The sequence below is a fragment of the Etheostoma cragini genome, chromosome 5, assembly GCF_013103735.1.
Source record: "Etheostoma cragini isolate CJK2018 chromosome 5, CSU_Ecrag_1.0, whole genome shotgun sequence".
Lineage (NCBI taxonomy): Eukaryota > Metazoa > Chordata > Actinopteri > Perciformes > Percidae > Etheostoma > Etheostoma cragini.
The window spans coordinates 5,819,283-5,833,796 of record NC_048411.1 but is presented as its reverse complement, the minus strand read 5'-3'; positions in this window follow the sequence as shown (position 1 = coordinate 5,833,796).

Below are 14,514 nucleotides of genomic sequence, written 5' to 3'. Positions count from 1 at the left end.
AAATAATATATCTGCCTTTTTTTTGTTACAGCTTAATAATAGATTTACAGATTTACACATAGCAGGACAATCTATTGAGTGGGCACTTAAGCCATGCATTGTATTAAAGATGTAAAATTATTAATTTAAATGACATTTAAGAACGCCAGATACAGATTTGTGAGACAACGAAATGGACACCAATAAGGTTCTGAACAGAAACTTTACTTTTTTAAAGTTGTCAAATGGTTCCAATGAGAAACCAAAGTGATCTGTTTATGTTATCATTGCTTCACGGCCAGTCTGATTTGATGGCCAAGCACACAGCTGGTGAGAATTGTCCGCCCCCTCGCCAAAGTATTTTTTTCACCCTTTAATGATGGACAGTTACATTGTGTGAGAGATTATTTGCTCACAGTTTGAATGACTGCTCCAAGTGAGGGAGAACACTACAGTAGGCTATATGCCAATGTTGTTTTCTATAAAAGAAAGAAAGAAAAGAAATTGCACAAAACAAGCCAATCCACTTTTCCATGTTGATAAGAACATTAAAATGAGAACAAATAATGGTACAAAAAGCAATCAAGGGACATTTAGACTAGGTAAAAATGTGCAATTAATTGTGATTAACTGTGAGTTAACTAGGACATTAATGCGATTAATTGCAATTAAATACTTGAATCGTTTGACAGCACTAGTTTGGTTATATATTTATTTTGATGGAAATTAATTTTCCATCACACATGGAGATTTTAAGTATCAAGAAAACTTAAAGCCAAATTTGACTATTTTTCAGGCTACTTTAAAACGGAATCCTCCTGTTAATCCAGCTTCATTTCAAGTCTGGGTGAAACTCCACATATCCACTATGTCTCTCAGGTAATATCGGACCCTTCTGATGTAGGATTTTAAAATTAAGGACTTAAAAGTAAAGCTATGTTGAAATTTTTTCAGGCTGTTAAAGCCATATTGTGCTCTATTTCAGGCTACTCTAAAACGGAATCCTCCTGTTAAGACAGCTTTATTACAACTCTGGGTGAGACAACTCATATCCAGTGTGTCTTGCAGGCAATATTGGAGCATTCTGATGTACGATTTTAGAAATTAAAGGCTTAAATGGCCAGGTAGAGCTATATTTGAAATCTTTTTCAGGCTGGCAAAGCCATATTTTACTCTTTTTCAGGCTAATGTAAAACGGAATTCTCCTGGTCAGCCAGCTTCATTCCAAGTCTGTGTGAGACATAACATATCCAGTGTGTCACTCTTGTAACATGGGACCATTCTGATGTAGGATTTTAAAAATAAAGGCTTAAAATTAAAGCTATATTAAATTTTTTCAGGCTGTTAAATCCATATTTTACTCTATTTCAGGTTACTCTAAAATCCTCCTGTTAAACCAGCTTCATTCCAACTTTGGGAGAGACAACCCCTTTCCAGTGTGTAACTTGGGTTATATCGGAGCATTCTGATGTAGGATTTTAAAATGTAAGGCTTAAATGTCCAAGTAAAGCTATATTTGAAATCTTTTTTAGGCTTTTGAAGCCATATTTGACTCGTTTTCAGGCTACTGTAAAACAGAATCCTCCTGTTTAGCTGGCTTCATTACAAATCTGCATGAAACAACACATATCCAGTGTGTCTCACAGGTAATATTGTAGCATTCTGACGTTGAAATTTAAAATGAAAGGCTTAGATGTCCAAGTAGAGCTATATTTGAAATCTTTTTCAGGCTGTTAAAGACAAATTTTACTCTTTTTCAGGCTACTGTAAAACAGAATACCCCTGTTGAACCAGCTTCATTCCAAGTCTGGGTAAGACATCACATATCCAGTGTGTCTCACAGTTAATATCGTAGCATTCTGAAGTAGGATTTTAAAATTAATAATAATCCCTGTGGGGCAATTTGATTTTCAGCCGGCAGTATCACACACCAGACAAGCAATGTAAGAATAAAAAAATCACATAAAAACAGTAAAGCTAAACAAATAGAGCATAAATAACATTGACACCAAGATTTTCTTTCAGCCATTGAAAACTATGTGTTTAAAAATGAAGAAGAGACTGTCAACGGGAGTCATTGGAGTTATAGAATAACCAGAGAATAGAACTGGACTGACTAAAAAAAACACACGGGTTTGACTAAACATGAATAGAAAGAAGTGGTTCCATTTTAAAGAAAATTATTTTATTCTTGGGATACATCATTGAAAGCAGGCAGGTACAGATTCTAAGAAGGGAAAGGCAGCAGTATGGCCCATAACAACAATCAAAACAGCGTCAGTGTTTCCTTGCCTTTGCCCATTTCTACTACCGTTGCATGCCAAGAGATTACAGCGGACTGGCCACACGCCTTACCCAACTCTCCTTTCCTGCAACTCCCTTTTTCTGGACCGCCAAGGCAGACGCTGCTTTCTCTGAGCTTAACAAATGATCATACAATAAAGTAACAATTGTAACACAAACAAAACCAGGATAGTAAGTGCTGAAATTCTATGAATTCTATGAAAATAGAAATGGTAAAAAATAAAAATAAATGAAAATTTATAAAAATGAATGTGGGCAAATTTATGTAGACAAGCACAGGGGACAAGTGGTGAGGGCAGGGAATCTCACCCACTATGTCACCCATCACGCCAGTTTATTGTTGCAGTTGACGTCTCAGATTTATAGTATAACTTTATACTAGTAGTAGTCCACTAAGAGTAGTAGACTCACATTCTCAGACCTTTTCTAGTGTTTTGGTAAGTGTTGGGCAAGTTACTTTAAAAAACTAATTAGTTACAGTTAGTTCCTTTTTCCAAAAAAGAACTAAATTAGATTTTCAGTTACAAATTATAGAAGTACCAAGATACTTCAGAAAGTGACTAATGCGTTACTTTGAGGTAAATGTTTAAATGCTCAAATATGACCGCACCTCCACCCCTATTTAATGGATATGAATCTGAATATCATAATGAAATGAACACTTGGTACAATACATTGTTAATAGAAACTCTACACAAATCTAAACTCTTTTAATGCTGCTGCGGGACAAAGTGAGACAAGCCTCCAATCAAATGCCATGTCTGTAGATACTATGTCTGGTGGATCAATACAAATAACAGGATAGATGTTTTGGAACTTTTGATATTTATTGCCCCTCATCCGGCCACAACTGAGCAAAATTAAATAATGCTTTTTAAGCACTATAGCAAAAATAAGTAACAAATATATGCAAGTGGCCTGATGTTTATACTTGTGCGCTGGTGTGTGCGTCGAGCTAGCGTGTGTGAGTGTGTGTGTGTTTGTGTGTGTGTGTGTCTGTGTGTGTGTGTGTGTGGGTGATAGAGCAATTAACCCAAACAGCTTTATTAAGATGGGAAGAATAGAACACAAGAATAGAATGCCTTTATTGTCATTATACACAAGTGCAGTACCTGTGCAACGAGATTAAAGCAACCCCTTTTAAGTGTCGACACAAAAAATAAAAATATAAAATATAAAAACGTAAAATATGGGTAATGCAGAAAAAAAGAGGGGAGGGGGGACCTGGTGCACAGTCCTGAGAACATCTATGTACATATGCATAAAATAGTTTGGAATACACATTATGCAAGAATATAGTTCGGTGTGTCAAATATTGCACAGTAATGAGATTAAGTGATTAAGTCTTACATTTTGCACTGTGATACAATTAAATGGTTAAGTACTAAATAATAAATAAATAGTGCACAGTAATTAAATGAAAATGGTTATATATTAAATATAGCACATTATGAAATTGCACGGAATTCCAATGACCTTTGGGGTATTATACAGTGAGGAAAATAAATATTTGAACACCCTGCTATTTTGCAAGTTCTCCCACTTAGAAATCATGGAGGGGTCTGAAATTGTCATTGCAGGTGCACTGTGAGAGACATAATCTAAAAAGAATAATCCAGAAATCACAATGTATGATTTAACTATTTATTTGTATGATACAGCTGCAAATAAGTATTTGAACACCTCAGAAAATCAGTGTTATTATTTGGTACAGTAGCCTTTGTTTGCAATTCCAGAGGTCAAACCTAGTAGTTTTTCACCAGGTTTGCACACACTGCAGAAGGGATTTTGGCCCCCTCCTCCACAAAGATCTTCTCTAGATCAGTCAGGTTTCTGGGCTGTCGCTGAGAAACACAGAATTTGAGCTCCCTCAAAAGATTCTCTATTGGGTTTAGGTCTTGAGACTGGCTAGGCCACGCCAGAACCTTGATATGCTTCTTACAGAGCCACTCCTTGTTTATCCTGGCTGTGTCTTTCGGGTCATTGTCATGTTGGAAGACCCAGCCTCGACCCATCTTCAATGCTCTAACTGAGGGAAGGAGGTTGTTCCCCAAAATCTCGCAATACATGGCCCCGGTCATCCTCTCCTTAATACAGTGCAGTTGCCCTGTCCCATTTGCAGAAAAACACCCCCAAAGCATGATGCTACCACCCCCATGCTTCACAGTAGGGATGGTGTTCTTGGGATGGGACTTATCATTCCTCTTCCTTTAAGAGGGGCCTTGACATGTGCTGGTTTAAGCAGGGGAACCTTCCGTGCCATGCATGATTTCAAACCATGACGTCTTAGTGTATTACTAACAGTAACCTTGGACACTGACCAGCTCCTCCCGTGTAGTATTGGGCTGATTTTTTCAACTTTCGTAGGCTAATTGAGACCCCACGAGGTGAGATCTTGCATGGAGCCCCAGTCCGAGGGAGATTGAAAGTCATGTTTAGCTTCTGGCATTTTCTAATGATTGCTCCAACAGTGGACTTTTTTTCACCAAGCTGCTTAGCAATTTCCCCGTAGCCCTTTCCAGCCTTGTGGAGGTGTACAAATTTGTCTCTAGTGTCTTCTGACAGCTTTTGGTCTTGGCCATGTTAGCAGTTGGATTCTTACTGATTGTGTGGGGTGGACAGGTGCTAACGTCCTCAAACAGGTGCATCTAGTGTAGGATAATAAATGGAGTGGAGGTGGACATTTTGAAGGCAGACTGACATGTCTTTAAAGGTCAGAATTGTAGCTGATAGACAGGTGTTCAAATGCTTATTTGCAGCTGTACACACATACAAATAAATAGTTAAAAAATCATACATTGTGATTTCTGGATTTTTTTTTAATTTAGATTATGTCTCTCACAGTGGACATGCATCTACAATGACAATTTCAGACCCCTTCATGATTTCTAAGTGTGAGAACTTGCAAAATAGCAGGGTGTATAAATACTTATTTTTCTCACTGTACATCAGTATTGCACGTTAGGTGGGAGACAAAAGTCCAGGTGGGATGGGGGGATGGGGGGATGGGAGGGTGTGGTCAGTGCATGTGTGAGTTCAGAGTGGTTATGGCTTTTGGGAAGAAACTGTTCTAGAGTCTGTTAGTCCTTTTTCTGATGCACCTGTAGCGCCTCCCTGAGGGCAACAGGTCAAACAGATCAGAGCCAGGAGTAATCAATTAGATTACTTGTTTCTAAAAGAAGTAACGCCGTTAGTAACGCCCTTATTTTATAACGCCGTTGTTCCCATAACTGGTTTTTGTACTCTGGCACTCACTGTTTCATTTGTATTCCTATCTGCCTTCCTGCCTGGATGCATGCCTAACCTGCCACTGGCCAACCTACCTCCTAATTTCTGCTTTCAACATTTCTAACAAGACACACCAAAGGTATGCACGTGACGTGAGTACTCATCTAACTAGCTGCCTACATCTAGGCCCTGCGTGTTTTATGTACTTTCTGTTTTTAAGTGTGGACATGTGTTCGCGAATACTTTTAGTCCTTTCATTGACATTACGTTGGAGACAACACATGGTGGCACATGTCTTAAAGCTATTACAGCAATTACTAATACGACCTTAGTTTGGCATTTTCATTACATTGTCACACATTTTACAATAATCATATAATAATCGCCGGAAAAACAGCAATGGTTTGGCCAGACCTGGTTACAGCTTGTTCACACATGGTAGGAGTGGGGCTGGATTCAAGAAACAGACTATTATTGTTTTGATATGACATTATTGTGTGACATTGTTGAAGTCTTCTCCCACAGCCATCACTTTGATGGTCAATACAAAGGTGGGCCTACATGCTAAAGCTCTACCATAATCCTTTATTCTTTTATTGTAAGATGATTTCCATTAATCAACTCATTCAATGAATTCGATGAATTCAATAATCTGTGCCTATTTTGGAAGGAGCTTTGCATGATTCCTGCAGACTCACAGGTCAAAGTTCACTTTGGTTGCAAGACTGAACATTAGAGCAAGAATCAATAGGCCAGAATAATTTATATCCATAAAAATCAGTTGGCTGGGTCCCTGAGAGTGGTAATGCGGACCCACAAGAAAGGAGGGGGACAGCGCAGAAACCTTTCTCACCCAGCTGACATCCTTGACAGCCTTTCCCACATAGCTGGGTTGGAGTTCCAGCGGCTACTTCCATGACCCTAAGGGTGACCCCAAGAGGCCCTGAGCCTCTAGCGGCCGGGGGCGTGACCAAAACCCTTGTCAGCATTGGGATGACTGTCTGTAACCACCCCCAGGGAGCGAGAATGCCACATTCTGCTGCCTGCCATACCCCTAAATGGGTTGGTGCAGAGGCTGGGAACCCCCGGGATTAAATCTGGCAACAGCAGCCCTGCTAAAAGCACAATTTGTTGTTTGTCCAGACTGTTCAAGTTCAAGTTTTTTTAAAATACTTTATGGAATAACTGAGCTACGTCAAGTACTGCGCCACATGTGCAACCTGGAGCGAAGTAGTGTAACATAACCATGATTTTAACCCAAACCACAGTGTTTTTCTAAACCAAACTAATTAGTGTTGGTGCCTAAAGGTAACCAAACTGCGACCGTTTCACAACGTTAACATGTTAAAAAACCACAACCGTTACATTCTCTTGTTAAGATATAAGGTCGTATTTCCACGATAAGGGCGATAATTTGTGAAACGCTTCTGTGGGTTGTATTAGAGGTTAGTGTTACACATCTTAGCTAACCTGGGCTTGTAGAACAAAGGAACACACACCTACTAAAGGCTAATCTAGCTCATACCATTAAATATATTGTCTCCTCTCTCTGTGTGTTTGCATGTTCTGACAAGAACTAAGAAAAGAGATCATATTTCTCATGTATCATCTTCTCTGCATTGGCTTCCTGTAAAATCCACGATTGAATTTAAAATCCTTCTCTTGACCTACAAAGCTCTAAATGGTCAAGCACCATCTTATCTTGAAGGGCCCTTAGTGCCTTATGTCACTTATGTGTCTTATGTGCCAGTGTCTTTATTTCCTGAGCCCCCTAGATGGCAGTTTGTGTTCAACAAAAGTTTGAGAATACACTGAATTGCAATGCCTTAGGCTTTTCTCTTAAAACCAAGAGCGCCATCTAGTGGGCTCAGAAAATAAAGACACTAGTCCACAAAGCCTCATTTGGCCATCACTAGTGTTCACCTACACTGAAGGGGAGGGTGTATAGCCGCAGACATGGCACCCCTTCTCTTCTCTGTTTCTCTTTGTAGTTGTCAGATTCATCTACCACATAATCAATAATATAATAAAACTAGAGGGAGGCAGGGCAGTACAGACCGACCAGGCTCCTCTCTTTACCCTGTCTCTCTTAGTTATGCTGTTATAATTTTGGACTGCTGGGGGACTTCAATTGACACACTGAGCTCCTCTCTCCTTTACCTTTCCATTTGTGTGCATCCATGTCCCAGAAATGCTTGTTCCTAACCTAGCTCTGGGGAATCATTGCCTGGAGTCCTTATGTTCTTTTCCCCCCAGCATGTTTTCTTGGATCAGGGAGACTCCAAAATCATGGTTGCACCCGTTGCCCTGGTCCTCCGGCTCATTCCCCCACAGAGAGGTGACATTCCACGTCCCCAGAGCCAGCATCTGCTGCCCGGGCCTGGTCAGTCAAAGCCCCTGACCTTCACTGCGGGAGTATGGGGTGAGGGGGTCCCTTCTCAGGGGCCATCCCATCTCTGTATGACCAAAGCGAGAGCTGTGTCCGGGTTCTCGGCAGTAAGTCGGACTGGTTCCAGGTGATGGTTGGCCTCAGCCAGGGCTGCGCTTTGTCACCAATCCTGTTTGTAATATTTATGGACAGGATATTGAGGCGTAGTCGGAGCGGGGAGGGGTTGCAGTTCGGTGGGCTCGGGATCTCATCGCTTTTTGCATATGATGTGGTCCTGATGACGTTATCGGTCTGTGACCTTCAGCACTCACTGGATCGGTTCGCAGCCGAGTGTGAAGCGGCTGGGATGAGGATCAGCAAATTTAAATCTGAGGCCATGGTTCTCAGCAGGAAACCGATGGAGTGCTTTCTTCGGGTAGGGAACGAGTCTTTACCCCAAGTAAAGGACTGAGGGGACCATGGAGCGTGAGATTCGGAGAATCGGAGCAGCGGGTGCGGTATTACATTCTGTTCATCGCACCGTTGTGACGAAAAGGGACCTGAGCCAAAAGACAAAGCTCTCGATCTACCGAGCAATTTACGTTCCTACCCTCACCTATGGTCATGAAAACTGGGTCATGACCAAAAGAACGAGATCCAAGGTAAAAGGGGCCGAAATGGGTTTCCTCAGGAGGGTGGCCGGCGTCTCCCTTAGAGATGACTGAGAAGCTCAGTCATCCAAGAGGAGCTCGGAGTAGCGTCGGGGTAGAGCCGCTGCTCCTTCGCGTTGAAAGGAGCCAGTTTAGGTGGTTCAGGCATCTGGTAAGGATGCCTCCTGGGCGCCTCCCTAGGTCCAGCTGGGAGGAGGTCTCGGGGAAGACCCAGGACTAGGTGGAGAGATTTTATCTCTAACCTGGCCTGGGAACGCCTTGAGATCCCCCAGTCGGAGCTGGTTGGTGTGGCTCAGGAATGGGAAGTTTGGGGTCCCCTACTGGAGCTGCTGCCCCCGCAACCCGATACTGGATAAGCGGATGAAGATGGATGGATGGATGGCCCTGGTCCTGCTACACATCCTGCAATGCCCTGCTTCATCCTGCTACGCTCTGCGGTGCCTTGTAATGCCGTGCTGTGCCCTGCTATGCCATGAACTACCAAAAACTACTATTTTTAGTCACTGTTCCATTATCCTTTACTTTGACTGTTGCCACTCTTCATTTCAACCCCACCCGGTTGTTAGACACTGCCTACCTAGAGCCTTGGTCTGTCCGAGGTTTCTTCCTAAAAGCGAGTTTTACCTCGCAACTGTTGCACTGTTGCCTGCTCTGGAAGGAAGTACTAGAACTGTCGGGTCCTTGTAAATTATAGAATGTGGTCTAGACCTACTCTATCTAATCCGCAAGCCCGATCTCCATGTTGTAGCTCAGGTTTTAAAAGGTGTGTTTTTAAAAAGTCCTGTTGGTGGGGGGGGGGACAAATCACTCTTTCTTTCAGCCCCTTCATATAATATGTCAGTACTGACCCTATCAAAAGGCTAACATAACCACATCTCTTCCCCTAAAAGACACTGACTTTCATAACAGTAGGAATAAACAACAGATACTGTCGTATGGTTTGGAAGACTTGTGTATCTCTCTACTGTCTGCGATGATGATGCCAATACATGCCCAATGATGTGCTCCTGTGATAAAATGTATAGCTGAATGAATTAGTTTAAAGCCATCATCATTATAACCTATTACAACAAAGATACTGCTGGATTTATTATTTATTTTGCATTCACACAGCACTGATCCCCTTTCACTGTGACTGCCTGGTGTTATTTAGTCATCTCGGACTCATACATCATCACATCATCACACCAGTTGATGATTAGAGAAGGAGGAAAATGGCTCCATAATTTTCAGCAGCCTGGGCACATCTTGATTGGGCTGGATACAGCATCAAGAGTACAGTAAACAACTTGTCATCATTATCATCCTCATTTGCATATCACATGTGACTGACTTGTTTTTCTGTTAGCTGTGATTGGATCTAGCAAAACTCTTGAATTACAAAGAATGAATGCCATTTTGAATAACTAGAAGCTTGTCATAGTAATATTATTGTAAGTAAGTTGCATGCGTGTTATGATATTTATAAATTCAAGCCCTGTTTCCGTTTTCAAATTTGGTTAGCACATTGTCTGCTAATTTTTAAATCAAATTTTATATAAATCTATTTCACATATTTGAAATAGGGCATGGTAATGATTAGAAGTACACTAAAGATAATCACAGGTTTTTTATTAAAATGAAAATTTCTGACTTAATGTGCTGTCAAACATGAAAATAGAAATGAAAAACTGGATCATTGAATTTGTGATCGTGCCTACACAAATACAACATACATTTGATTGGAGGTTGTTAATTAATTAAAGTCAGTCCTGGACTGCCATACTGAATGCAGTCTGTCAAAACCCAGTCTGTTGCAGGATATTGGATGTAGAAATGGCTTGACATCAATGTAATTTGGTTTCACTCACACTGATCTTATTGGAAAGATGACTGTTAGCAGTTAATACATCAGACAGATGAGGTATTGTCAGTGGCATGTTAATTCAGTGGGAACAAATACATTGCCAAATTTAAGTGTGGCATAGATGTTTAAAAGCAAATAATAAAATGAATTAAAAAGTTGCCTAAAAGTTTTTTTACAGGTAACAGGTATTTCACAGGAGACCATTTAATTCTAGATACCTTAGATATTTTAGATATAAGGTTGTATATCCTACAACTGCTAGGGGTGTCATTTAATGAAACACTCCTGTTGTTATGGTTGTATGTGTTTCTGTTTCCTGTTTTATTTTGGTAGTCTTGTTTTCTGTCTAGTCTTGTCTTGTTTTACTTCCTTTCTTGTGTTTCCCTTACAGTCTGATTGTTCTGCCCCGCCCTGATGTGTTTCACCTGTTGTATCACCTGTCCCTTGTTTGCCCGTTACCTCTGGTATTTAGTCTCTGTGTTTCCTTGTCTGTTGTCTGGTCATTATTTCTGTTTGTAGTGTCTGTGTGGTTAGGCGCCCCCTTTTGTCTTGGTGTTTAATGGATCCTGTGATTCCTGTTTTATTTTTTACTTTGTTTCTGGATTTTCCATGCCTGCTGGTTTTTCTGGACACCTTTTGTTGAAGGAATTTTCTTTATTTAATGTTATAGTTATATTCTACCTGTGGTCTCTGAACTTAGGTACTCCATTTTCTGAAGCCCATGACACCTGTGGGTCGTATTAGATGGTAGGATTTTGTATTAGCCTGCATTAAAATACCACAGGTACATGTTTCCATCCAGTTAAAAAACGGTTAATAATGCTTAATGCTTGAAAAGTGCTACATAAATAGTTATCATATTTTCATGTCAAGTCATTGTTACTGTTATATTGTGTTTATGAAGACTGCATATAGTGATAGTGGTTTGATGAATACACTATTGCATATGCAAATGTTTTTTTTTAATGATGTCAGTGATAAGGGCAATACAAAAAGTCCTATATTCACGTGGGAGTTTCTATAATTGGCAACGACGGCATACTGATCAAAGATCAATGTAAAGGGCTGAATTTATATAGCGCTTTTCTAGTCTTTCTCGTAGTTGTCTAGTCTTTCTAGAAAACTACTCAAAGCGCTTTTACATGGTACAGACCCATGGTCACACACATACACACTGTGGCCGAGGCAACCGCTCTACCACTGAGCCTCAACCACCCCACATGTTATTTGTAATATTAGTTTTTAGCTTTTTCTTCTTTGTTCTATTCATTAACAAAAAGGGATCATTTATGTAGTCTACATCCACGACATTCCACTTCCAGGGTTGCTCCATTGCCTGTGAAAATTCTGCCACATTTCACTCATTTAGGTCATTTATCCATTGCCTTGGGTTTGCTTTGTGTTGGCATTTAAACTCTGGTGGATTTCTGAGGACTATGATTACCTGCTCCTCAGATCTCTGCCAGACAGCTGTTTAGACTATCTGTCCAATCTGAGTTTTCTGTTGCACGACCAAAGCAAGTTCCTTCCAAGCCTATTTTACTTAGCGCTGCCCAAACAGATTGTGAATGGTTTAAAGAAATGCCAATCAACCAGAGCACGTTTTTCTCCTATCCCGGAATGCTGTGTGGACAAGCCAGACCCTCCTCCACAGCGCTGTGGAGTTGATTATCAATATAGATAGCAATACATTTTACACTAATGCATTTTTTTTTTTTTAACCATTCTAAAATAGTGAAAGGATGAACCGTTCAGTTCTTCCCTCACACAGTTCACAGTTCCCTTTGAACTGAGCCTTTTTGCTTCCTGTTCAGGTTGGAATCTTGCTAAATATGGCTGAATACTCTGTGCAGTACACTTTTACAAGGAACTACCAGGCAATTGGAAGGCACACCCAGTCGCTAAATCAATGTCTCATGGAGCATGGACGGCGTTGACATACAGGTTACTGTGACAATTTGACCTGATATTTTCATGGTTAAAACTGTGCATTTCTCCTTCCAAGCAGTTTAGACTCCACCATGGAGCTCTGACAGTTGGGATGGAGAGCACAGTATGGATCGAGCTTCTCCCAAGAGAAAAGCAATGTCCTTGGGCTAGAGGAATAGATTTCCATGACTGGACACCATCTATAATTATCTTTGGAGGAGACAACAGTTTTGGTTAGTATGTTGCTGGTCATTGAGAAACTGTGTGCACGGGTGGCTGGATGGCTGATAAAACACAGGGCTTTCATGTGGGGGAGCGGAGTTCGTGTCCCGGGAAACACACGGCAAGACGTGTTCTGAGAGTACTACACAAGTGGATGGTGTCTTAATCTAAACCACAGTTTTTGCTTATATTAACTATTCATTTTGGTGCTTAAACAAAATTATGCTTACTTTGTGTCAGCTGAACTCAATTGTAACAGCTGCTGAAAGGACTGTCACCTTGCGGTGCACTGCACCCGTCTCGCAGTAAACTTTTGTCGGCTTAACTGAACTGTAGCGGCCTCTGAAATGACTCACAGTAAACATTTGTCGTCTAAATGTAACAGTAAAGAAAAGTCATGTGACCGGTCGTCACGTCACGTCGCTTATTTTTTGGGATATCATATGAATTGTTAGAATAACTCGTTCATAAAAATGCATTTTTTAATAAGGATTATAAATCCTGTGACCTGACATTGTCAATAAAGAAAAGTTTAGCGGTCACTTTGAGGAGCATGAACTCACAGAAACGTTCATGGACATTCAGCTGTTAGTTGTCACAGACCAAAGTATTTGTCAAGGGGTACTTTAGACTTGATAACAACAGAAAAAAGGGGGAAATCATGTGAAATTTCATAGCAACCTGGCCAAGAGTTGTTTCTCTGGACCAAAGCATTTAATCACAGTACTCATACATAAAATTGCTTTTTTTCCCCAAGTGAGCCTTGGTCAAGATGGTGAGCCAAAAAAGGATCCTACAAGAGGCATATGAGGTCCGGGTACTGATTAACACAGAACAAGCCTGCATGAAAGCAACAGCATGCAGTGCAATGAATGTGAAGAGAGAGCAGTGGAGTGCCATGTTTTTGATGAGTGAACTACAGACTCAGTGCATGACAACAAATTCACAGATAGTGAATGACAAAAAACATTTGTTTTTATCTCATTTGAATTGAGCCATGAATATTTTTGTCAATTTGAAAGACAATTTGAAAGTTTTATGTGAAACCGCATATCTGGTCTCACACAATTTTCGACACCCTTGCATCTTTCTCACTAGCTAGCTAGCTTAGTGATGTTCCACAACACATTTCTGTAACTTTTTTTTAGCCAATGTGTTTTATCCAGCAATTTTCTATCAGGCAAAGAAAAGGATTTGTCTTTTCTCATTGGAAAAGACAAATCCAATGGAAGATTAACATGAAGATGTATTAAAAAAAATGATGTGACAAAGCACACAGTCTTGTTGGTTTCTTTGCTGTCAAATGAGGAAGGACATGCTCTGACTCCACCCCTTTGGGGTCGTTTTTGGACACAGTTCAAAAGGTTATTATCCTGTAAATTGTAACAAAATACAGTTAATCAATATTCTATTGACTTAGTCTAATCTAAGACACCAGGTGGTTGGAAACAGAAGGTTTCTTCCTTTTGTGGAGCAATTGGTTTCTTCATGTTAATAGTTTTTAGTACTAATCTTTCTGGCAGAGACAGAGGAAAAGAGGGGTAGGTGAGAGACAAAAGGGGTGTCTCTCCCAAAGACAAACAATGATAATTAAACGGCATGATTTGGAGCCTACACCATTGAATTAAATCATATCTTCTGAACCCAACTGCAGCATACATTCAGATACATTAAATCATAAGAAATTAGTGCTGAAACATTTAAACTTTACGTTACTTTACATATGCACATGAAAGGATTGGGGATTATTGGGAATTACAATGTATTTCTATAATGATAATAAAATACTCAAAGTTATTTCAAGTACCCATTGGCAAAATGGCACGTGCAAGCCAAAACTAGACATTTTTCAGAATATATACTGCTTTTTTTTCAAAGACAACAATCTGGTAAGGAAATCCTGCAGTCACATGTAACAATGGCACGGGAGCAATGACTGGGGAAGTCCGTGGACTACTTGGGCGCAT